The following is a 25,526-nucleotide window of genomic DNA, read 5'->3' as shown; positions in this document are numbered from 1 at the left end:
AGGTATAAATGAAGACTGTAATTTGGTTATGATTCAGTTAAAGCTTGAATCAAAGCTTCTTGAAGTCAATGGAAAGACTCTCATTGACTTTAATGGGCTTTCAATCAGGGCCCTACTGATTTGTCATGAAATATTTTGCATATTTTGTAAATATTTAAGTCACTGCAGGTCAACAGTAAGTTTTTGAGTGGGTTATCAAGAAAACACCACATCAACAAAAATATCTCAGTTAAAAAGGGTCATGTGCCCTCTTCTTGACAGAGATCCAAATTCCACAACTTTTAGTCATGCTAAGTGGTATTGCCTTATCCAGGTACCGCCATTATTATATTAGAATATTACATGTAAAACATTTAATGGGAGACTATTTATAGTGCAGCAAAATTGTCTGGCTATACTGAAAGGAGGACAGGGGACATGTGATATGTCTGATACTACCTAGCAGATAAAAGGTAGTGCAAGTTACTCCATGATCATTCAATACCTACTCAGGGGCTTCTGCCAGCTCCCTTCTTTTTTTTTTCATCTAGGTTCATGAGCCAAACCAGAGCTTGGGCTATAAAAAAGGGCGGTTGGCTCCCTGCAATACTTGTCATAGGAACCCCAAATTACCCCACTCTCCCATTTCTGTTTCTTTAACTAACACCTCTTTTTTAAGTCCTTTACCAAGCCATTTATCCGATCACTGTGTCCTTTCTCTATGAAGTACCTGCACTGAACATCCACCCCACACTTACATCTTAACCTAACAATCTTCCCTACTCACTTTAACAGAGCCCCCACCCCAACTCGCTGTGAGGAACAGGGCTTTGGAGCTGTGCTCCAGCTCTGCTCCAGCTCCAGGCAAAAACCTGCAGCTCCACTGCTCTGGAGCTGCTCCGCACTCCAGATCCGGGCTCTGCTCCAAAGCCCTGTGGGGGGAGGTGAAAAACCCCACTCCACCTAAGCCACTCTGCTGGTGAGGGGAAATTCCTTTCAAATCCCTGCTAGAAAGGAGCAACTAGTGTGATGTCCACATCAGATCCTGACAAAAGCTGGTATTTTGCTATCTCAAGGAGAGAGAGAGCAAGTCTGCTCCACCTGGTCTGGAGAAAAGAGGCTTCTCCAGCCAGGCTGGCCCCTTTTGAACTCTCTTCCAGTTCCTGGGATGAGTCAATGTTGCCATGCTGATCCACTCTCTCTTTTGCAGCAACCTTTGAGTTTCCTCTCCCCCCACTAAGAGTTTTTAACCTTTATTTTGAAGAAATCTCACTTAAATGGCAGAATCCAAAATGTATAATGTCATCTTTCAGCACTGTTTGGATTTTTCATGGTGGTTTGATGAAAAAAGTGAATTGACACACAATAAGAAGTCATTAGCAACTACGCTAAAGGAATGGTATGTGCTTATGTTTCATGTATCAGAAATAGACACACCACATACATACTGTGATAAAGCTCCTCCTCTATCTTGGTAGGTCCTGTACTTATTGGCGGATTTTGCTAGCCTAAGAGATCTCCCTATGTTGGATCAAGAGTTGGGAAGTTTTAGGGGGAACCAGGGCCCACCCTCTACGCCAGGTTCCAGCCCAGGGCCCGGTGGACTGCAGCTGTCTAGAGTGCCTTCTGGAACAGCTACAATTCCCTGGGCTACTTCCCCATGGCCTCCTCCCAACACCTTATTTGTCCTCACCACAGGACCTTCCTCCTGATGTCTGTTAACGCTTGTACTCCTCAGTCCTCCAGCAGCACGTCCTCTCACTCCAGCTCCTTATGCACACCTCACCAACTGGAGTGAGATCCTTTTTAAATCAGGTGCCCTGATTAGCCTTAATTAATTCTAGTAACTTCCCAATTCGCTACAGGTGTCCTAATTAGCCTGTCTGCCTTAATTAGTTCTAGAAAGTTCTTGAGTGTTCTGGAATAGTCCCTGTTATCTTATCCAGGGAAAAGGGACCTGCTTAACCTGGAGCTAATGTATCTACCTTCAACCACTCTCTTGTAGCCATCTGGCCTGACCCTGTCACAATACACATTGTCATTTCCTTCTACTCACAACAAAAAGTACTGAAACTCAGAGGCTTTAAAAACAAACAAACAAAACCCACACATTTACCACTTAACTGAGCACAGAGAAGGCAAAAAACCCACAAAGCTTTAATGAATCTAGCCATATATTTTAAATTCTGTACATTGTAATGCTATTTTCATATTTACTTTCAATTACCATAGGGTACTTTTAATATATGGGTAATATTACAGTTTATTTATGTTTGGCTCACATTAGAGCAAATACAAATTCTCGTAAAAATTACAAGTTTATGAAGAGAACTTAACTTCTTTTCAAAAAAGTGTTCAAAAAAGAAACCAGATACATTCATGGAGGATAGATTCATTAGCTATTAGCCAGGATGGGCGGAGATGGTGTCCCTAGTCTCTGTTTGCCAGAAGCTGGGAATGGGCAACAGGGATGGATCATTTGATGATTACCTGTTCTGTTAATTCTCTCTGGGGCGCACCTGGCACTGGCTACTGTTGGAAGACAGGATCCTGGGCTAGATGGACCTTTGGTCTGACCCAGTATGGCTGTACTTATGTTTTCCCTCACAGAAGTCTTCACTTAGATACTTTCTTCTGTAATAACATTTTATATTAAATGTCAACCATATATAAATTGTGCCCCACTGCAACCGTTGAGATGCTCAGAATTCTCTATGTAGACATTAAGAATTTTTTTTTAAAAGGAAGAATAAACTAAAATTCTGCAAAATAGCATTTCTGTTGCAAAATGTATCAAAAAAGACTGATGCATTACATGATTACCAGTCATTTTAAAATTAATGCTTGTAGCAATATCACAGTACAGTCTACATAAAATACCACTATTTATTATGCAATAAAATGAATAGATTAAAATTTGTACAAAACAAATTAGTGTATATTAAGCAATTGTAAAATCGAAAAATAATTGAGATATCTCCACAGTACTTTACTAAAATTCTATTCCACAGTCATTTTTAATATAAAATTTAATTGTAAAATATGACAGGTTTCCCCCCCTCTTAACTCTAATATTAAGAATTTTTTTTTTAAATTCCTCTAGAAAAGACCCCAGCCTTGAACATACATGGTAGTATGCTTATATATGGAAAAATAAAGAAAGGAGCTGGGTCTTTAAAAAAAAAATCTATTCAATTGATGTTAAAAGAGCACATGTTTTAGACTGCAAAGAAACAAACTCTTGTTGGTATTCCAATTTAAGTGACCCAGTTACACCTATTTTTTAAACATTTTAAATTTTAGCAAGATTTAACCAACAAGTAGATTGATATTTTAATGACTCACTGTAGTTAAATTGTTGATAAATTTCTTCCATAGAGTCCTGAAAAATTGCTTTCTGCCACTGTACATTCTCTGAAATCAGCACTATGCGTTGGTTTTTAGATGAATGCATAGAGTGGAATTGCGTTCTTTGATTTCCCTGTCGGGGGCAATATCACTCCACTTGTCTTCAGTGAACAGCCAGAAATTATACAGAGAGAGGTCTGAAAACTCAAAGCATTTTAAAGCACTAGATTTGAGTCAGTAATGTAAAATGGGGGCATTAAACACCAAATATGCCTTAATGAAGCATATCAGCTACTGCAAATGTAGGAAGTCACTTAACATGAGGGGTTTTAAGGTTATTTTTTACTACTTACACTACAGAACAAAAGGAATTTAAAATATTGCTATCAAACCAATGCAGTCAATAGATATATTTAAAACCTTATGCTGTTCATAAAATAATTGTGCAAAAAGCTGTGAAACTAATTATTTATGTCCCCCCACCAACTCATTTATAGAACAAAAATGCTTTGGTTTTGTGTGTGGTTAGCTTATGATATTTTCTGCAGTTTTTTTTCCCCCCTCTCCTGAGTTCTTCACAAATAAAGAAAGATGCAGAGTACACAAAAACACACTAGCTGTATTGAATGGGAAATGCCATATCAAAGAGGAAATTCACTATTTTTAAAAGGTAAGCTAGTAACTGAACTGGGCTTGAAAACATTTTCTGTTTTAAAAAAAAGTATTCCATCTGTTTACTTCTCAAAAAAAAAAAAGGAAGGATCCTGTTTATTTAATAAGAAGAAAGTTACCATAAATAAGAATGTTATCTGCTGGAAAACATTAGCAAATAGGTGATCACAAAGTCCATTACACCACGCTGATAAAATATATATATAACATTTTAAATTTCAGATCCATTTAGAGCATTTTAATTTTGCTTATGACTGTAGAAATATCTGCACTTATGGCAGTATGTACAGTACAGACACTGCACACCCAGCTAGCCTGAGTATAGATAGCAGCGCAGATAGTGAGGCACTACTTAGGCAAGTAGAGTAGAAATGTGCCAGAACTCTCGAGCATGTACATGGCCAAGCCGTGCCTCCCACATTTACACTGCTGATTTTAGCAACATGTCCTGCTGCTGGAGCCTTTCCAACAGCCTCTCCGCTACTGGAGCTTTCCTCACCCTAGTGAAAGGTTCTGACAGTGGGCAACAAAGTAGTGACACATACCCTACAGAATGCTGCAAGTGTAGACAAGGCCTTAGTTTCACGTGTATTGATTTACACATAGATTTTGCATGCATGCATGTAAACTCAATATTACAGGCAGAGTTGGGTCTATGACATCTAGGCTACGTCTTCACTACCTGCCATATTGGCGGGTAGCAATTGAGTTCTCGGGGATCGATATATTGCGTCTCATCTAGACGCGATATATTGATCCCTGAACAAGCTCCTGTCGACTCCGGAACTCCACCAATGTGAACGGCGGTAGCGGAGTTGACAGGGGGAGCCGCGGATGTCAATCCCGCGCCGTGAGGATGGTAGGTAATTCGATCTAAGATACTTCAACTTCAGCTACGCTATTCACGTAGCTGAAGTTGCGTATCTTAGATCGATTTCCCCCCTAGTGTAGACAAGCCCCTTAGAGTTAAGTTTACCTAAATCTTCCCATTATAAGATTTTGTTTTCAGTTGCATATACTAGGGTCTGTGCTTTTAAAGGTTTATTAATGTCATTGGGCAGATTTTTTTTAAGCAATTTGAGTTTTACGCACATGTCCAAAAACTGTTTTTTGTTGTTGTCTTTGATACACTGTAATGAGTACTCTAATATTCCACAGTGTGCCTTAACATAGTACTGTTTCAAACAGCACTATACTAAAATCACTGGAGAACTTTTAGTGCACACCAACAGGCTCTACACAGACAAATTAACATGCAACATGCTCGTATGTTTTAGAAATCACATCCTGTTTAGTTGCATTACTGCTCTGTATCTGGGGTTTATTAGATAAAAAAGTAGAGAGGGAGAAAATGGTGTCTTTTTTGGGGTGGGGGGAGCACAAGGTATTGGGTGTGTTTTATCACTGTTTATCAATTACAACCAAAAATCAAGAGCTGTACTTATCACTTGAACCATTTAGGCTGAAGTTTTCCATCCCAGGTGTCTGCCTCAGGTCAAATCAATTTTTTTTTTTGTGTGGAAAAGTTCAGTAAAAATGTTTTAATCATTTTCAAGAAAATGTTAAGGGAAAGACCATATTAAAATAGACTTACAACCATTTCATTGAAATGGTTGTAAGGCTCTAGTGCCTGCATGTTTTTGAGCAGGCACAGGGAATTTGGTAGGGGGCAGTCTGAAATCAGAGACAAACATATGTACATACTCAAGTTTATCTGAGTTTTAAGCCTCTGAAAATTGCCAATTGCATATGCTCAGCAGAGGGTTGATAGAAGCGGACAACTAAATTCTCTAAAAGTTCTATCCATTCTGCAACCCAGGATTATAAGGGCCAAGTAGGACTTTTGCTGTAATTATATTCCACTCTGATTAGGATTTTGTGGCACTGGAACTGACAGCAGACTATGTGAAGGAAGGAGGAAGCTGCCTGACTGACAGAGGCAAGACCACCCAAGGAGATGACACAAGTGGAAATGATAGGGTTAGAAGAGAACACAAATGGGATGGAACAGAGTGGTATATGGACAGAAGGAAAGAGGCTGGGGGTGGGGCAGTCAGGTTGGTGGAAGATTGCATGGTGACAGAAGCCAAATAATCTGTAACCTCTAGAGTAAGGCTCCTGAAACAGTGGTACATGTACCATGAGCGGTACATGAGTCACAACCCAATCCGGGAGTTCATGTGGTTCCACCTGCAGAATCTCTGTTTGGTTCATGTTGCATTTTTAAAAACTTTGGAAATTATGTTAAAATAGTTTAAAAATAACATGAAAGTTATCAAGACAAGCTCTTAGAAGCTAGGAAATGCCAGAATTAAGGTTGTCTATACAGCATTTATTTGGCCCTCTCATGGATATGCGTAAGATACAGTCTTAAAGACAGTAAGTAACTGATTGCTGGACTTTGCATGCTTAATGTTCTTACATCATCTTTTTTGTATAATATATAGACAGCTCAACTGAGACACATTTAAAAGTTGCCATACACGCGCACACACCCCCAACTATACTAGATACAAAACTACAAAAGCAGAGGGTGGGGAGGGGGGAAGAAGGGAACTAAGCTGCCTCTACCCATCCAACCACATAAACTTACTGTGATCACAAGTACTATGTTCTGTTATACAGATGACAACCATAACCCTACCCTTTAGAGATCCCAACTTTCAATCCCCTTACCAAAGCTATCCCCTCCAAACATAGCACATTACCCCCAATCTTATTATTTATGGAAATTTGGTGCAGGAATTTGGTGCATCAGCAGGGCAAAGACCCTTTACCCACTTAGCCCTTCAAACTCAAGGTTCAATTGTACAATTAAGGTGAGTAAGAGGCAATGTTGAAGAGCATGGCCTTATGAGATACAAGCCCTCTAGTGTGTCCCAAGAGGCCCATTTCTACCAATAGTTATCCCAGCATTCAGGGTGAGTTCATTTGTTGCCCTCCATTCCATGGCAAGCCAGCTCCATAGGCCAATGTGGTAGGAAGACTGAAGAAACATGGTGATTTGCACCATCAGGTTACTAGGGAGGAAGAAGTGTCTGTGACTCTCTCTCACAGAGACTGCAGTTGTACTTGGCCCTTTTGGAAAGCTTACTCTTGAAAAACTCATGGTTCCCCATCCCACACTTAGCATTTATATAGTGAATTCCAGCAGAAAAATGTAAAGCTCTTTATAAACATGAATAAAGCCATATAATGCCTATAAGACAAGTAGTATATCCATTTTATGGAAACACATACCACCAACACCTGGAATAGAACAAATACAGGAATCCTCACTCCCTCCAAAGATCAATATTTTTGTTTAGCTTCACTGCTGCAGCTCCAGAAACAAGTAGGAAGTGTGTTGTTTGAAATACCTGCATTTACTGATGTATTGGCATTTCAAATGGCTTACATGAGGTAAAGTAAGTGGTAGTGCATTGTGTCTCACAAATTTGATGTTCTCTTAGATAAAGCTACACTTTATGGGAAAAAAAGTTAAACATAAAAACCCCACAAATAACTCAGGTCACGCCTAGAATGCTAAGTTTCAATCCAGAAAACACTTATTATGGACTTATAACCCTCTAAATAATGTTCCATGTTCAGGATATTGTCAATGAAATCCATTGAATTAAGTTAAACACTTTTGAATTAGGCTTAATACCTGTGGGGTACATTGTATTAGAAATACTAATATGTTTATGTACTATTGTGAGATTGCATGGAACCTCTTTAGCAGGAAGACATTAATGCAGTCTGTGGAAGGTATGAAGAAGTTCAAAGGTCTTTTTGGAACGATATGTGTGCAAAGTGCATTTCCTAGGCAGTACCTTGAAGGGAGTATAATGTAAATTCTTCCCTGTGATCCAACTCTTTGAAGATAAGTCTTGGGAGAGAGAGGCCCACTGTCTGTAATTACCTGCTAGATCAAAGTGCCCTGATCTGTATGAAGAGGTAGACTAAGCTTGTCATGGGTGTGCTTGTTCTCAACTGAATCTATGAAGAACTCATAATCACAAGGAAACCCCTAGAGTGCGATACAGAAAGACTGCTTCTTGTCAGAGACCATGTTAGAATGGGGATTAACTCTGATAAGCTTATTAGCATGCATGTAAATTCTTTTATATGCTTTCTCTGTAATGCTGTTTACCTTCACAATAAAGTATGCTTGCTTAGGAGGAATTGTGTGGTAACATCTGTACAATCACTCAGTTATCAGTCTCTGAAAAGAAAACAAGCAGGTCTGGCTAGGCAGACAGTCTTTGCTGGGAGTAACATAATGAAGGCAGAAAACTGTTTTGGACCTATCCTGGTCAGCAGAGAGTGAGATTCAGGTTTCCACCCAAGAGAGGAAATGGCTGGGAGGTGGAAGCCTGAGAGGGAGTGCACTGGCTGGAGCACTGAGGAAAAATATACAGTTGCAGCTGCCTAGAACTGTGACAAGGTTCATTGGAAAACTGAATGCCAAGACACACAATATATTATAGATACCGAGAACCACCCTTATAATTTCCATGCCAACAAAATCAAATCTAATTTTCAAAAGCTTACTGTAAAGACAACACTAAGATTTGAGACAAATACCTCTACGTTAATAAAATTTTTTCTTTGCTAAGTGACAAAGACATTGCAGAGTTTTCTGTTAAAAGAATAATACCTTGGCGAGAGCCCAGTAGGAAGCTAAAAGAACTGGCTAACTCAAAAGGCATTTATCCAAGTGCCTCTCACCTGCCTCACAAAGTTACATAACTTCAGATTAAGAAATACCTTTGAAATGACCAAATAGTTCCAAGCAAAAGGCAATTAAAAGGCTGAACTCAATTAAATAGGTCGTAAAACAGATACATCTGGAAGAGTGGCTTATAGCTATATTGGAGTGATGTCTTAAGCCCCAGTTGAGCAAGGTATTAAAGAACATGACTAATTTTAAACTCAATTTCAATGACTTCAAACAGGACTATTCATGTGCTTTAAATTAGGCATGTGCTTAAGTACCTTACTGAAGAGGGGCCATAACAAGGAATTTTAACACCTCCACTCAAAGGTGATATAAACATATTCAAACTGAGGGAGAGTGGAAGGACAGACTAATTCATGTTTAGCAAAATTCACTGGCATTCTGAAACTAAGACACTGTGTTAGCCTATTAGGCATGAAGATAAGATGGTCAAAGTTTGCGAGCCCTTTGCTGAGAAAGGCAGAACATAATGTGCAATGGATATTTAAGACTATATTTAAACTTCCCTAGTGTGGCTTTTCACAACAGTGACCAGACGAGATAATGTTTAAAAGGTTGGGGGTTTTTTTGTTCAAGTTTCTTCTCTCAATATTTTGTGTAGATGCAATAATTTGAATTTGACTGCTAGTGCTGAGAAACAAGCTGAGTGAATAAGACAAGAAAAATCTCTGCACAGTTGAGTGTTCGCAAGCCACAGGAAGTACCCAAGAGAAGGGAGTTATTTTGCCAGTTTGCATTCCACATGAACTAAAGGTTTAGAGTGAGGTTCCATAATCTGAATTAACTGGGCAGCCAGAGGATCCTCTTCTCCCAGAATATTACAGTTAGTGGCAAGACAATCAGCATCTGTAATTCTTTTTTGTATAGGCCTAACAACTACTTGTTTTAGTGCTCTCTTGAAAACATTTATCATCTCCTCTAATAACTGATCTAGTGTTACATTAGCTTGCCTAATCAAAACACAAGTCCCAAAAAGTCAGAGCCTATTGTGAACTAAGTTCCAGCACTTGAATTAGGGTGATCAGACATCCAGATAATATAAGGATCACATGAGGAGCTTTATCCCACGTCCTGAATAAGGTACTGTTGGGATGTCATTTGTCCCAATTGTTACAGGTAATGTTGAAAAACAGAGTGTCAGATCGGAAGTTTTGACTTTCTTGTTGGGAAATTCTTTATGTGGCGCTGCTGCACTGTAAAAAACCACCATATTTGTTTGGGGCATGTTGTTTGCATTACCGTGGCATTTGCTATCCAAATCATATTAACCTCAGTCATATGATGCAGGATGTACCATGTCTTTTAGTGCATGTGTGAATACATGTGCCTCCACACAGTTTTACTGGTGAAGACTTCATCACAAATTGTCATGGCAGCTAGTGTTGCTGATGAACAGTCACTAAAAAAAGCTAAAAAGACAGTGCCAGTACCGAATGGAGTGGCAAAAAAACCCTTACAACTCTATTAGTCAATCATATTGTTACAAAGGCATTTTGTAAACTGTAAAAAATTTCAGCATCAATCATGATGGTGAGTCAGATGTGAAGCATCATGCCAGTGGGAAACAACATGTGCAAATCTGCCAAATTGCAAAACAGAATACCCTTGCCTCAAAGTTCTTCAGCAAGCCCAATGAAATGTTGGATACCCATTTTGTAGTTGCAGTGCTTACCGAAGTGTATCACACAGTAATGCACCAACAGTCCTATTCATCCTGTGATTGTACCTACATTGTATCCAGATTCAATGATTATGAAAAAAATTTAGTTGTGGCTGTGCAAAAGTCTAAGTCCTGATTAAAAATCTACTATCACTGCTCTCAGTGGAGTTGGCGGATATTCTTCTCACTCAAGAAGGACACTACTTCTCAGTAGCCACAAAAGGTAATGTAAATACCTCTTTCTCCCTGAGGTACTGGACACTTGAACTAGGACTATAAGATAAAATTATTAGACTTTTATGGAGTAAGTGGGGAGACTGCAGCATCAATAACCAACATGTCCTTCAAAGACTCGCAACTCACAAACTAGACTTAAAAGTCTCTTCCTTTTGCACTGAGAATGCAAATGTTAATTACTGCACGCAGACATCTGTATACCACAACCTGAAAAAGGAAAATGAAAATATTTTACCTGCCAACTGCCTAGATTACATCATGCACAATGCAGTGAAACTTGGAAGTAACGCTCTAATAGTGGATATTGAGTCACTAGTGATTAAGACATTTAATCACTTCAGCAGTTCTACTAAGAGTGGCCACACTAAAGGATTTTGATTTTGTGGATGTCATGTCCCAACATGTTGGTTGAGTCTCTTCCCAGCTGTCAACAGATTAACACTTAGGAAGCTGTCAAGAGCTACCTTGTATCTCTAAGAAGTGAGATGCCCATGGAGTTTATGGCCTCTGTTTGCCTCTGTTTGCTGTTTGCTATGGCATGAGCACAGCATAGTACTCCATGAAAGCAGCAGTGTCTAAGTACATTCTGTAGAACATAGAGGTGAACTTCAAGTGTTCAGTGATACTGTGCTCTTCCTGGAGAATGCTAGTGTCACTGCGTGTGAAGAAGTGTATGCCATGATGAACAGTCTCCATGAAGCTACAGCGAGAACAAAAAATTACTAATTCTTCAGCACTAAAGTCATGAATGTGTTCATTGGAATAACACCTGTATCTACAGAAGCCCTTGGCAAAAACTACCAAATTTTATAATGTTTCTCTTGGATATCTGAAGAAATGGTTTTGACTTTTCCACTAGCAGCTATTTGTACAACATTCAGTGCTTTAATATCAGGAGAGAAGGAGTTGGAGTTCAGGGATCTGTCTGCAGCTGTAGCAACAACAAATCTCCAGAGTATCGTGGACTGAAAAACTATCAAGAACTGGAGCCGGGGGGGGGGGAAGATGTGGGGAACTCTGGGATCAGGCGGTCAGTAGTAAGAGAAGAGTGCTAATCTTCCTAACATGTAAAAGCTGGTTTCATTTCTGCTCAGTATACCAGTCTTCAATGCTTATATAGAGAATGTGTATTTTGAGTTATGAAAAGGTATGTGGACTCACCTGAAGAATCGAAGCAATATTGAGGAGATGAGGTTCAAGCTACAAGTAAAAATGAATTTCAACATGAGCTGCAAGGATTTCTACACTTACATAAATCTGCAGAAAGAACGTTATATAAATGGCCAAGTCATCCAAGAAGTACGAGAGTGCTGGTGTTGAAATTGAGAGCTGTCTGATATACAGTACAAGGTAGGACTATGTGCACTTCTATTTTAAATACCACTCCCCTCCCCCCCCCCCAAAAAAAAAGGTCCTGATTTTTCACACTTGCTATCTGGTGACCCTAACTGGAGTGTATCTTACTTGTGATGATGTACTAGCCATAAAGAACAGGCATGGTTTTCCATTTGCAGTGTTGGAAGTTAGAAAAAAAGTAAAACTCACTTTATTATCTCTCACTGACACCCTATCTAATTTACTCAACTGACAAGTAAATTTATACCACCACAACTGTCTTATTTGAAACATCCCCTCCCCGCCCCACACACATACTTTTCAGGGTATCTTTAAAGGCCAGTATCTGAAAGGATCACTGAGTTTGTGTGTGAAATGTCACATTCTGAATCCACATTTAAAAAGATTATTGGATTATAAAATAAAAAAGGCAATCCAAAAAGAAAGTAGATAACATTGAAGAGGGAATTTGAGAGGTAAAGGAGGATGAGTAGCTTGGATTCTTTCCTGCTTTTTATATAATTTATGTTCTTTTCTTCCTCTTCATTTTATTACTTGTATAATTAGTGTGTTCACTTTTGGGTTGAGTCCAGTCATAGAAAGGATGTCATTTAGAGACATACAGAATCATGCATGGAAGTAGGAAAAACCTGTGATTAGTGCACAATTAACTGAATAGTTTCATTGCGAAATTTGGAGAATCTATCAACTACAAAACTCTAAACTAAAAGTAATTTAATATCTATGTTATGAAAAGCCCAGATTATGTACATTAAAATATGCATTTACTTTGGTAAGTCTGTATTTGTTATGTCTGTAACAATAAAAACACTGAAATGTTCACATCCATGTATGGAATATTACATTTTAAATATTTAATCCAAGTGTGTTATGTACAGTTTCTATGAATTCTCTGAATGTTGTTCTTATATTAATTGACTATGATGAAAGCATCTCATTAATGGAAACAAATTTATGCCAAGGCTGAAGTTCTGTGAAAGGACAGTTGAGTCATGAGGATAAAGTATGGACATAGGAGAACTTTCACTGTGCAGCTGAAAACTGTCATAACAAATGCAGCTATTTTAAAAAGGAATCAGCTAATCTTTCAACTAAGACAGATACATGAGGCTCTCACATACTACAGTAAGGAACACAGGTTACATGCTTAGACAAATTAGGTGCATCAATGCCTTTTCTTGATGTAGCAAATTTGACACCATTTAGTGATAAATTATAATGGTTTGACATTTATACGACCCCCTATATACTTACTTATTTCCTGAGGGTTACTGCAATATATCACAGGTACTGTCCAGTTACGTCCCAAGTAACTTCAACTAAACTTCTTTTTCTGAAACTTTTATCTACAGTAGTGGAATGGACCAACATAATTACTTGTAGGTATCTTTCCTTTCCCTTGTGCAGAAATGGAATACAGCACAGAGTTGTGTGTGTGGCAAGAGGACAAAAGATTCAGAGATAACAGAGGAAGACTGGATGAATTGGTACAGTTTATCACTGCAGATAAAACATTACAGAAAAGGGAAAGCTAACGTGTTCAGCTGCAGCTAGTTTGAACTAAGTAGGGGTATTGTAGAACTATACTTGCATAAGGATTGTTCAAATGCTCTCACATTTAATACAACTTAATTTAGTTGCTTGCAACCAAAAAAAACAGACAAAAATAACTTGTCTTGTTTTATTTGAATTTTGTTTTACCTCAGAATTATTTAAAACAAAAGTAAAATTAGGTTAAACTCACCAAATTTCTCAGATACAGCATACGTATTTTCTTGTCTGCAAAGTGCCTGTGAGTAGGCAACCACTGTCTTAACTTCCAAGACCAACCCAACAAGCTTATTTACTGAATAATTTCTGTAAATAGTTCTTGGTTTGCAGCTTCTTTGTAAGCAGTTCATTGTCAGTAGTAAGTATTCAAAATTCAAGCTATATTATTGCTCACTAAGTTCCACGCTGCATTTGTTTTCCCTGATTGGATGAATCTGACTCTTACAATCAGGAGTCCCATGTGAATTCTTGAGGAAAGTACATTTAAAATTTGCTTTCACTGAATATTCTTCAAATTTGCTGTTTTGCTAAAATTTTAGACAGTAAACGCATTCACTAGATGACTCATGGAAAGAAAATAGTACAGTAAGTTAAAATATTAGAAATACAACTTATAAACATGGAATCAGAATACTGTATGTTAGAATTTTTGCTATTGGTATAAAATGCATAATCTGGATACTCCACTGATTTTGGCAATCTGAGTTACTGAAAGTAGAAAAGTAGCAAAATGTGGATGGCATAAGACGACTACTTACCATCTATTTGGCAACAGATGTTTTTCCAAGTTCATAGTTTGATGGTTTCAAGTATACCAAACACTCTACATTTAGCCATACAAATAGTGATCCATCTAATTTTTCCACCTTACCCAAATTTGTCATGAGTATAGCTTACTGTGTGTGCCCATATACACGCAAGCCTGTAGCACCATTTATATCCACACACACACACAAAATGCTGATCTGTGTGACTCTGCTGCTGCATTCTATAGCCCCAGTTCAGGAATGTGCTCTACACAGGAAGATCTCTGAACCTACTCAGGCCTGACTGAAGACCTCTGGGCAGATTCAGAGGGTCTACCAGCACAGAGCTCATTGCAGGATTGAGGCCTGTATTGCTACTCTTTCCCCCCCATCCAAAAAAAGAATTTAAAACAGCTTGTATTTTAAAATAGTAGTGCAAATACTAGTAAGTGTCCAATTCAATAAAACTCTAGGATATATATTTTTTTATAAATGTATTTATACATAAAACCAGGTTTCTTCTGTCTCAGAACAGCGCAAAACAGACAAAGTTTACTGTAGTCTCAAAGATGTAAGGATCTTACAGGTGTGACCCTCAAGGATACTAAACATTACAGTACTGTATTAAAACTGGCCAAGATATTTCACATATCCTTATGATGACAGAGGGATTAACACACTGTGCCATCAAAGCTGGGCAAGAATGATTATTAATACTTTAGAGTGCACAAGCTGAGAAAAGATGCCATACTGAATGTTTCCCTATAGGGAGAAAGTGGCCATGAAATCCAGGTATACTAAGTAAGGAGATTTGTTGTTGGGTTGGTTGTTTTTGTTTAAAAAGCCTCTCAGAGCATTAGTGTTACAAAAACTTACTAGAACTTATCCAAAAGACAAAAAAACAAGGACATGACTCAAACATACTAAAAATGTTGTAGTGCTGAGATTAATTGTAACGTGAGAGAAAAAGAAAACTAACACTGATATCAATTCATCTGGTGTCCATTTTGTGACAATCAGACACCCCCGAGGGAGAACAGGGGTCCAAACACAGAAGAATTACCAATTGGATGAACATTGTATTGTGCTATAAAAGTTTATTGAGTAAGGTCTTTTATGAAAGCTGGTGACATGTTGGTTCAAATTGTTTTCAAGCTAAAACTTGTTAACTGTGGGAACCACCCCCCCCCCCCCCGACACACCTGAAGTGTTAGAAATGCTATATCTTGAATGTAGGTAATATAATATACTATAAAGCTGTAGGATTCATTGTAATAATGTAACAATCATCACTTGATCTTTTGCAGCACTGTGCATCAATCCATTCTGTCAAATCATTTTGTCTGTTCCTTATTTTTAAATAATTTGAAGTGGGCTTGTTGGGACAAACTTCCAATTGGATTACATTCATGAGCAACATTTATTCGAGTAATGTTGTAATATTGACTCTAAGTGGCAAAAAGAGATACTATAATCCTATATTAATTGTGAATACTGTCATCTACAGCCATCGGAAAGCAAATTTCCAAAATTAAAAAAAAATGTGAAGACTAATTTCAGCCCTAAGATTAGGTTTGGCAGAACTTTTTGTGTGTGTATATATTACACAATTTAGATTGAGAATATTGATGTTTGGTTTTAGCTTTTCATGATTTTCATCAGTGTAAGTGTTCATAGTTGTGGGAAATTATGAGGGGGTCTGAAAATTATTTAATGAGAGCAGAAATTGAGATCATAAAAGTTAAAGCTTTATTTAATGCTTAAAACAAATTGCCATTACATGTCAAAATAAACAAAGCAAAATTCTTCAGTCAAACTCTACTAAGCAGCATTTCTTACTTTGCCTGTCTATACATTTCAATCAGTGGAAATATTTTATATCAGTGTCTGTGTATATGGTGAAGTCAATGTTTACTAACATTTACCAGTAAAAATCTAATCTTTCCACACCTACCTAAAATCCATACTGTACATCTTTGAAGTGAGAGGAAAGATAAGTACTGCAAGGAGATAAAGGATCAATGCTTAAATAACAATCAGATTATATTTCTGCCATTCTCCAAACCTATTCAGGTCTATAAAGCTTCAGGATTTTCTAGTTTTGTGACAATGGATCCTCAAAAAACAGTATGAATTTGCAAAACTGATGGATGTAGCCAAAAATCTCAATTACCTTATGGCATGAACTAGGATGATCACAGGTTAGTGTAAGAAGTGTAAATTACAAATACTTTCAAAGGTGTGCCACATTAACAGGGTTACATGTGGGTAATGGACTAGCATTTCAATTGATCTAGAAGAATGGCTAACATATCCAGCCTTTCCACAGCCCAGTGAAAAGTCAGTGAACAGAAGAAAAAGCCCTTCCCCACAGGAGTTTTAAATAAGAGCTAAGAGGCTTCCTTTCAGCCTGGTTCATCAAATTGCTCTAAGAACTCCATAATTTCAGTCTGGCCAAAAGAGGACTTTAGTAGTCAGTTATTAGGGCCAGGTCTACACTATATAAGTATATCAATATAACTATGTCACTCAGAGATGTGAAAAATCCGTACCCCAAGCGATGCAGTTATAACTGCCTAGCACTGTCAATACCTGGGGGTATGTCAATGGGAGAACTTCTTCCATCAACATAGCTAATCTACATCCATGACAGGTGGTAGCTATGTCAACAGGAGAACAACTCCTGTTGGTGTAGTAGCATCTTCACTGAAATGCTACAGTGGCACCACTGCAGTGTTTTAAGTGTAAACTGGCCGTAGGTTTGGTTCCTAATGCTAACACCAATCCCCAAGAACATGGCTCTCTAATTGCATTCCAATAATTACTTAATTTTAGTAAGAGTAGCCAATTACTTGACATGTTTGCATTTAACTCTCTATTTTAATGAAAAAAGCATAGTAGTTCTCTCTTTGCCAGTGTTTGGATGGGGTCTGTACACTCCATCACTGAAGGATTAACTAACTCAAATCTCTTCAGATGTTGCCTGCCTCGTTCAATACACAGCTTCCAGCTGCTGCAACAAATAAAGATGATATCTTATAGACAATTACCTCGCTTACTACATGGCCCTCATTCATTCCCTGAGCACTGTCCATCTTGTGCACTGGATAAGGAAAGGGTCCACTGGAAACAAATGTGAGATTGTGTAACAACTACTATGTGTGAAATTTTCAAAATACCCAAATGACTTAGACATTTTAAGTGCCTAAAAACATCTAAAATCTAACCTTAAGATGCAGATGGGCACAGAGGGATTTTCAGAAGCAGCTAGGCACCCAACTCCAACTTATTGCAACCTACTGGGGGTTTCTTGTATCCTCCTCTGAAGCATCAGCTGCTGGCCAGTGTTAGAGACAGGATATTGGACTAGACAGACCACAGGACAACTCCAGCTTGACAATTCTTATGTTCCTATTTTTGTATTGCCTTAAGATGGTTATCTTCCAACTCAGTAACTGCTAAAGTGCAGGAGACAATTACTAGTTTTTTTTTTTGTTGTTTTTAAAAACATGCCAGAATGCGCTTTTAAGGCAGTACCTTGTACTGGAAGGATTGGGGAACACCACAACATTGTTCGTTCCCTATTTCATTCCAGGTTGGTTGGTATGGTAGAATAGTGGAGCCAAGACTTGTGTTGCTACAGGTACTCAGAGAGAACAATCCCTGCACTCAGAGCAAAAACAGGGACTGTTCTTATGCTGGCTCTCAGGTAAAGGCTTTTCTACTTTCCCTTATTGACTGCACCTGCCTAGGCCCCAGAGCAATCCCATGGTAAATAAGAGGCAAAGCTTCAGTAAGGCCAATTTCTAGCCTAAGAACTTACATTTTTAAAATATATTGCATAAAGAATGATCATTGAATAATTTTCCAGAAGGAGACGTCTATTTAAAACCTATATCTAATGGCCTCTTAATGGTCTGGCAGTGGACAATTACTTCATTTTTTGTACAATGAAAAATGGTTTGGGAGACTATAATGAGCGTTCATTACACAGAGTTTAAAATGCTGTTAATAAGCAATTAAAGTATCTTGGTATTCAGAAGCTAATTCATTTGCAGAGTATACATCCGTCTTAATGCTTCAGAGGGTGCATTATATCTGTTTCATCCTGATTCCAGGAACTATTCCAAAAATTCTTTCCGAGGGCAGGGAGAACCAAAACCGTACCACATACACATACACACACAAAACACATAAGTGTGAATGACATTTGCTGAGTTACAGAGAATTAAAGAAAATATATGGGAAAACTTCATAATCTTAAACCATTCAGAAATCAGCCTGCAGTCTAATTGTGTTCACAAGTACTTGATAAACAATGATATTTTTATTGATGTAGCACAGAAAAACAAATGTTCTCTTCATATTTAAATATATTAGAATTACAGGATCAACAAACAGAATACATTTCCTTAAAAGGAGGGCATAAGCAACTGAGAAGTGCTCCTGAGAACATTTTTAATTAAACAAAGAAATGATGTTCTGCTCACTCAGTGGCCATTAGTGCAGCACCAAGCAGGAAACTTAAATCCGATCTTGGACTCTCCTCTTCCAACCTGCCAACTGGTGAGAGAGCAAGAGCCTTCAATAGCAGCTCCTGCCAGCTTATCTAAAAGCTGCACTAATCAACTTAAAAAAAAAAAAAAAAAAAAGAAAAAAAAAAAAGAAGATCTGTTCACCATTGCTGACCAAAAGAAAAAAAGTATTTTCACCGTGAAATCAAAAGAGGCAGGAAGCTTGCCAGAGAATGTAACGGACTCAGTGATACTGAACTCTGGTTAATTAAAGGGGCAGTAATGCACCCCTTGCACTCCATGTCAAAAATCTTTATCTTACTTATTTGACTGTGTTTCAGATTTCCCCAAAATAAAAGGGTAAACACATTTTGGCAATGTTTGTCTTTAAATTGCAGGTATTCCACTGGATCCCCTATCCCTCCATAGTCCACAACTCTCTAGATAGTAGCATCTGGGTAGGTTGGCTTCTCCTGGAGAAATGAGTAAGCCAGGGTGGGTATATGAACACAAGCTAAATGAGGATGGCCAGACAACGATTCCAAAGAAAACATTCCTATATTGATTACAGTAGTACTCTGACCATGTCCTTTCCAATTCCCAGCAAGCTGCTTACACTGTGAGAACTCAGCCATGCCAGGATAATTCTCAGCTGGTCAGACATCATGGTATTCCAACCTTTTGTGCACTGCCAGAGAAGCCAAAAGGACCAGGAACAAGGAGAGAATATGGCAATGGGACTTTATCATATTTAATGGTCTGTCGTAAGCATTTCTAATGCATCCATTATAGCAACATTTAGATGTCAAGTACCACAGTGGATCCCAGTCTCATTGCAGTTTTCTAATGATATATCTTTCAAACCAGATTAAAATTATTAGCTGCTACAATTAAGAGAGACAGAAAAAGAACAAATTTCAATTTTGCTTTTAAAATAAGTATTTTTCCATCCAAGAATAAATGAAAATTTTACTCATTTTGCTATGATGAAGCAAGAATAAGGTTTTTTATTGTTTTTTTTAAAGAGACAGTCTATGACAGAGAAAGAAAATAAGATCGACACAAAATTTAGTAACCAGGAAGTGGCTAGTAGGCCTGTTTCATTTAGGACAATTCTTCATAGTCTGTTGAGCAATATAGATGCAGAGACCAATAACTTGCCAGTGCTTCTTATATAATATGTAGTGACAGGGCCTGTGACTGGAGCAAAAAACTCATCCTCATTCTCGTCCGACACACTGAGCAACAGTAAGTATTGGTACCACAATACTCAGCATGGATGCTTCATCTTCTTGAGCCCCATCTACTGGCATCCTAACTGTTTACATATATACACAGAGGTAGGGAAAATTCCCCTGCCCCAGAGCCTGATCCCAGAGACCACCCATTCTTTCCTATAGGTCTTCATCTGGGCTAAAAGTGCAGCATCTGGATCTGGTGAATCTAGGTACACAACTTTCATTGGCAGCATAGTGAATGGTTAGGACTCAAATGGCTAGAAAAATCTTAATATAGACCAACAGACATCAAGCCCCAGGCACCTAGTGGAGAATCCCTCTTTGGATAATGGCAGAAGCCACATAGCCAAATCAGCAGGCACAGCAGGGCAGACTCAGCAGCCTCCAGCTGTCATTGGCTCTCCATTGGGTACAGGTTTCAGTGTCACAGAGAGTGCATCCTATTACTCACTGCAGGTTGCATATTCAACTATTCTGCATGAACAATCTACTGGTATCAACAGTTTCCACCCTCCCACTATCTCACCATCATAATTCAAGGCTCATGGCGTGAGTTTCCTAGGTGGTACTGACAGGCCTGAGAAGCTGGCAGCCAATGGTCTGCACATGAGTGGCCTAGATGTAATGGTAACAGGACATTTGCTCAATGACAGAAACATGAGTCCTACTTAGCCAGCCAGGCAGCCCTATTCAGGGAAGCCCCACCTGCCTCAATCTGAGTTGACCCCTATAAAAGTAGAAGTAAAAAAGGCTCGCCTCTCACTGACTCCTGGCGGGTTTCCCACAATCAGAGTGATCTCCATTTTAAGTGAGAAAAAAAATCACAAAAAAGGTCAGGAACTGTCACACTTAGGCTGGGACATTTGCACACTACTAGACTCAAAAGAAAATCAAACCTGCAGATCTGCATTAGTAATGAAAGCACTAAATAGGTATCAAATAGATATCTCTGCCTTATCTGAGACTAGACTACACGATAGTATATTATTTTTCTCTAAGTATACTGCTTTCTATTGGTAAGGTTACAAGGCAGATCAAAACACAAGCCTACGTGGGGTAGGTCTCACAATAGTAAACTCCATCACTAATAGACTAGCGCAGCAACTTGTGTCAATATCCAAGCACCTAAGACTTTTCAGATTCTACAGTCCCACACCACATTTTTTTTTAAAGTAAGCACCTACACCACAACACTACTTGCTCCCAAATAAAGTTCTATAGCCAGTTGAGTGATACTCTAAGAATCATACCCAACAATGACAAAATCTTATTACTGGCTTACTCCAGTGCTCGCACTGGAGATGATTACACCACTTGGAACAGAGTCATGGGGAAATTTGAACATGGATCTATAAATACAAATGAAGAATTACTCATAACGCTCTGCACAGAGTTTGACCTTGCTGTTACAAACACCTTTTTCAACATGCTAGAAAAGTGGTTCTATTCTTGACAGAACCCTTGGTCAAAATGATGGCACCTTTTCGACTAGGTCATCGCTTGTTGTAATGACCTGAGGGATGTTTACATTACCAGAGCTATGCGAGGCACAGAAGGCTTTATGGCTTATCATCTTATTTGTACTAAGATTCACAGTCATAGATTGAAATCTGCCCCAAAACCAAACCAACATGCTGATGTCCCAAACTTTGAACGGAAGAGGGGAGAACTCAGTTAGCAACTTCCACTCATGCTGCACTATTAAGTTATGTCAACAGAAGAGTAAGCAGAACTGTCAATGAAAGGTGGCACATCTTTTGAACTGCAGTGCAATCAACAGCTAAAGGCAGCCTTGATGTCCCAACTTGACAAAGTGTGGACTGGTTTGATGAGCATGACAATGAAATTCAAGCACTCTGTGACCCACTGAGCCATGCAGCAAGTTAAACTGAACAACCCCTCCTCTTTTGAGGCTGCAGAAGCCTTCAGTAAATCAAAATCTGAAAAGCAGAAAAAGTGGTGGGACAGTTGGTGGAGAAACAAAGCAACAGAACTACAAACTCCTGCTGATTCTAACACTTTTCAAGGTTTGTTCCAGGAGTTCAAGTCCATTTATGGACCATGAAGAGCCAGTAACTGTCCAATCCTGTCCACTGACCTCATCACCCTCCTGACTGAGCACAATATGATACTATAACGATGGAAAGAACCTTTTGCAGCTCTCTTCAATCATGAGTCGAGCACAAGTGATCAAATTGTAGACTCAGTCAAGCAAAGACCAGTTTGGTTTGAACTAGAAGATCGACTATTTTTGGAGGAGTTTAAGAATGCACTTATGGAAATGGCAAACAAAGGCAGCTGGAGCTAATGAAATCCCAGATGAAGTGCTGAAGCACGGTGGTCCTACACTTCAAAGATTTGCTAAAACTATTTACTTTCCTGCTGCAAAAATTATATTTTACTCTAGAATTTCAATGATGCCAAAATCATAACAATCTATAAGCACAAAGGGGACAGACATATGGCATTTCACTCCTCTCCATCTGTGATAAGATCCATGGTGACATGTTGCCGAAAAGTCTTCAAGTTATTGCAGATTATGTACTCCCTGTATCCCAGTGTGGTGTTTGTTCACCATGCAGCACTGCCTACATGATATTTATCCTATGCCAGTTACAGGAGAAAGCTGCTGAACAACAAATGCTCCTTTACATTGCCTTTGTCAACCTTAGTAAGGCTTTTGACTAATGGATGCTCTGCTCTCTGGTGCCTTCTTGAAAAGTTTGGCTTGCCAAACAAGCTAATCAATCTTATACACTGCTTCCACAACAACATGCAGGCCCATGTATCAGTGGGTGCAGACTCATCTGATCCCTTTACTATAGCCCATGGGGTTAAACAGGGTTGAGTGCTTGCTCCTACATTAATTACTTTGTTCTTGGCTGAAGTGCTAGAAGTTGCTGCACGTAGTGCACTAAATCTATCACTCTAACCACCAGTCAATGGCAGACTTCTAAACCTCTACCAATTCAAGGCCAAAAGCAAATCCAAGCAAAGTGAAGTAAAGGATCTACTACTGCATGCTCATGACTTGACATTTGTCACCCTGAGAATGACCTGCAATATTTGTTGATTCCTTTGCCCATGCTGTATCCCTTTTTGGTCCCTGTATTAATGTAGAGAAAACAGAAATCCTGTACCAACCATCTTCTGGCAGAAACCCATTACCTCCATCACCATCAGAATAAAATTGAATGGCTGCCAATTGAACAACGTCAAGTTCTTCTGCTACCTAGGTAGCGCAGTTACCAATGACACCAGCATTGACAAAGAACTTTCAGCACGCTAAAAGTCAGTTGCTTCAGCTTTCACGTCATATACAAAAAAGGAATATGGAGAAGACCGAGGGGCGTCAAAGTGCCAACAAAATGTCAAGTTTAGAGAGCAGTAGTGCTCCCTTGTCTTCTATACTTGTTAGAGACCAGTCCCCTTTATCATCTCTATATCCAAAAACTTAATCACCTGCAACAACGCTACCTACGGAATATAATGGAAATCAAACGGTCTGGCAAAAATCACCAAGAATGTAATATTTCAGCTTGCAGCCACGCTAATGGTAGAAGCCATGCTAGCACAGAGACAAATGACCTGGGTCAGCCACATCATACTTATGAATAACAATCAACTGCCTAAGAGAGTTCTGTAGAACAAATTTGAAAAAAGGCAATAGGAAGGTTGTCTCTCTCAAATTTTGCTAGAAGGATTGCATAAAGCGGCATGTAGAGTCTGCAAGGCTAGACTTAATGAGCTTGACACTCCGTTATGAAGGAAGTGGAAGGAGCAACAGAATATTGTCCTACCATCTTGGCAGACATCAGGAGGGAACACAGATACTAACTTGCCTGGCATGTTTTCTGAACCTACAAATGGAAACTGATTTTCAGTAATATTCATACTCTAATACAAGTGACAGCCATTATTATACATATATGCAAATATCTTTTACAGAACATTCTTTTAACAGCTCCCAGCCTTCTATCTGACCTTTATTCCTTTTGCAATCATCTCCCCCCCTACACTTGTGCGGTCATTGGAGTGCTGTGCTCACCCACCTTTGGTAGAACACCAAATGTATAAGTATTCAGGGAAGTTTTTGATTTGCTTCAACTGATGGACCTCAAGATGCTACCAATTAGTAGGTTCTAATATGCACTCCTCCAAAAACTTCCAACTACCCCACTGCCCTGGCACCCAGCCTGCGTGACCCACTCCTCACTACCCATTCTTCCAACTGCCCAAGACCCTTCCCCTCCTGGCTGAGCTATCATCCTTCAGTGCAGATGGAAAGCAGCAAATTCACCTTAGATTACCACACTGCCTTCCACTGAGCTGTAAATAACTGCTCAGTACATTTTTCTTTCTGTCTCCTCCCTTAACTTTATTTTTTTTTAATTTTGGTAATTTCTTGACTAGTATTAATATTTTGGAGTTTTGGCAACATCAGTCTAATAAATTGCTATTTAAAGTGTTGCCAATGATCTATTTTTACAAGTGCACCATCCAGGTGCATTAGCTCGTGATTACACACATATACCTGGGGTGATCTGAGGGATAATGCAAACACATCTTTGCTAAAGTAGAGTATAGATGTTATGCTAAAATCCTATATTTTTAATAGGAGCAGGAAGTGAAGAATAGCAATATTGTTTCTTACAAAGTTGCCTTGAGAAAGTTAGTTCTATAAAAAACAAATAAAATGTAAGTAAAAACTAGCTCCAGATAGTATATTTACTTTTCAATGTTAGTTCTGATCATTTCTTTTCTTCCCTTTAAAATATATACACACACACAGACAGACACAGAATCTCCTTTTCAGATATCATCATAAAAAAAAACAGTTAATGTGTTGCATACAGTTCTGACGTCCATATTTCTAAAAGGATGCTGAAAAATGAAAGAGGATGCAAAAAAGAGCCATCAAAATTATTCAAGAGCTGGAGAAAATGCCTCACAGTGAGAGACTTAGGGCAGGTCTACGCTATCACGGGAATCAATGCTCTAAGATTGATCCACCGGTGGTCAATTTAGTGGGTCTAAAAGACCTGCCAAATCAACTGCAGATCGCTCTCCAGTTGATCCCTGTATTCTACCCCTGACGAGAAGAGTAAGGTAAGTCGATGGGAGATTTTTTTCCCCCCTCATCAACCCCCCACAGTAACTTGACCTAAGGTATGGTGACTCCAGCTACGTTATACACTACACAACTCCAGCTATGTGAAGGTTGGCTTATTGCAGTAGTGTAGACATAGCTAGAAAGAGCTCAATTTGCTTAGTATATCAAAAAGAAGATTGAGAGGTGATTTGATTAGCGTGTAAGTACCTTCACAGAGAGAAAGCAATGGATTCATTAATCTAGTGCAGAAAGACATAACATGAACCCATGGCTGGAAGGTAAAGATCAAAGGTTCATATTGGAAACAAGGCACTTGCTAGCTTTCTTAAAAATGCAGTGAGAGTGATTAGCCACTGGCACAAAAGTGATGGATTCTCCATCTCTTGAAG

This window comes from Gopherus flavomarginatus, chromosome 3 (assembly GCF_025201925.1).
Source record: "Gopherus flavomarginatus isolate rGopFla2 chromosome 3, rGopFla2.mat.asm, whole genome shotgun sequence".
Classification (NCBI taxonomy): domain Eukaryota; kingdom Metazoa; phylum Chordata; order Testudines; family Testudinidae; genus Gopherus; species Gopherus flavomarginatus.
Note: the sequence above shows the minus strand (reverse complement) of the source record.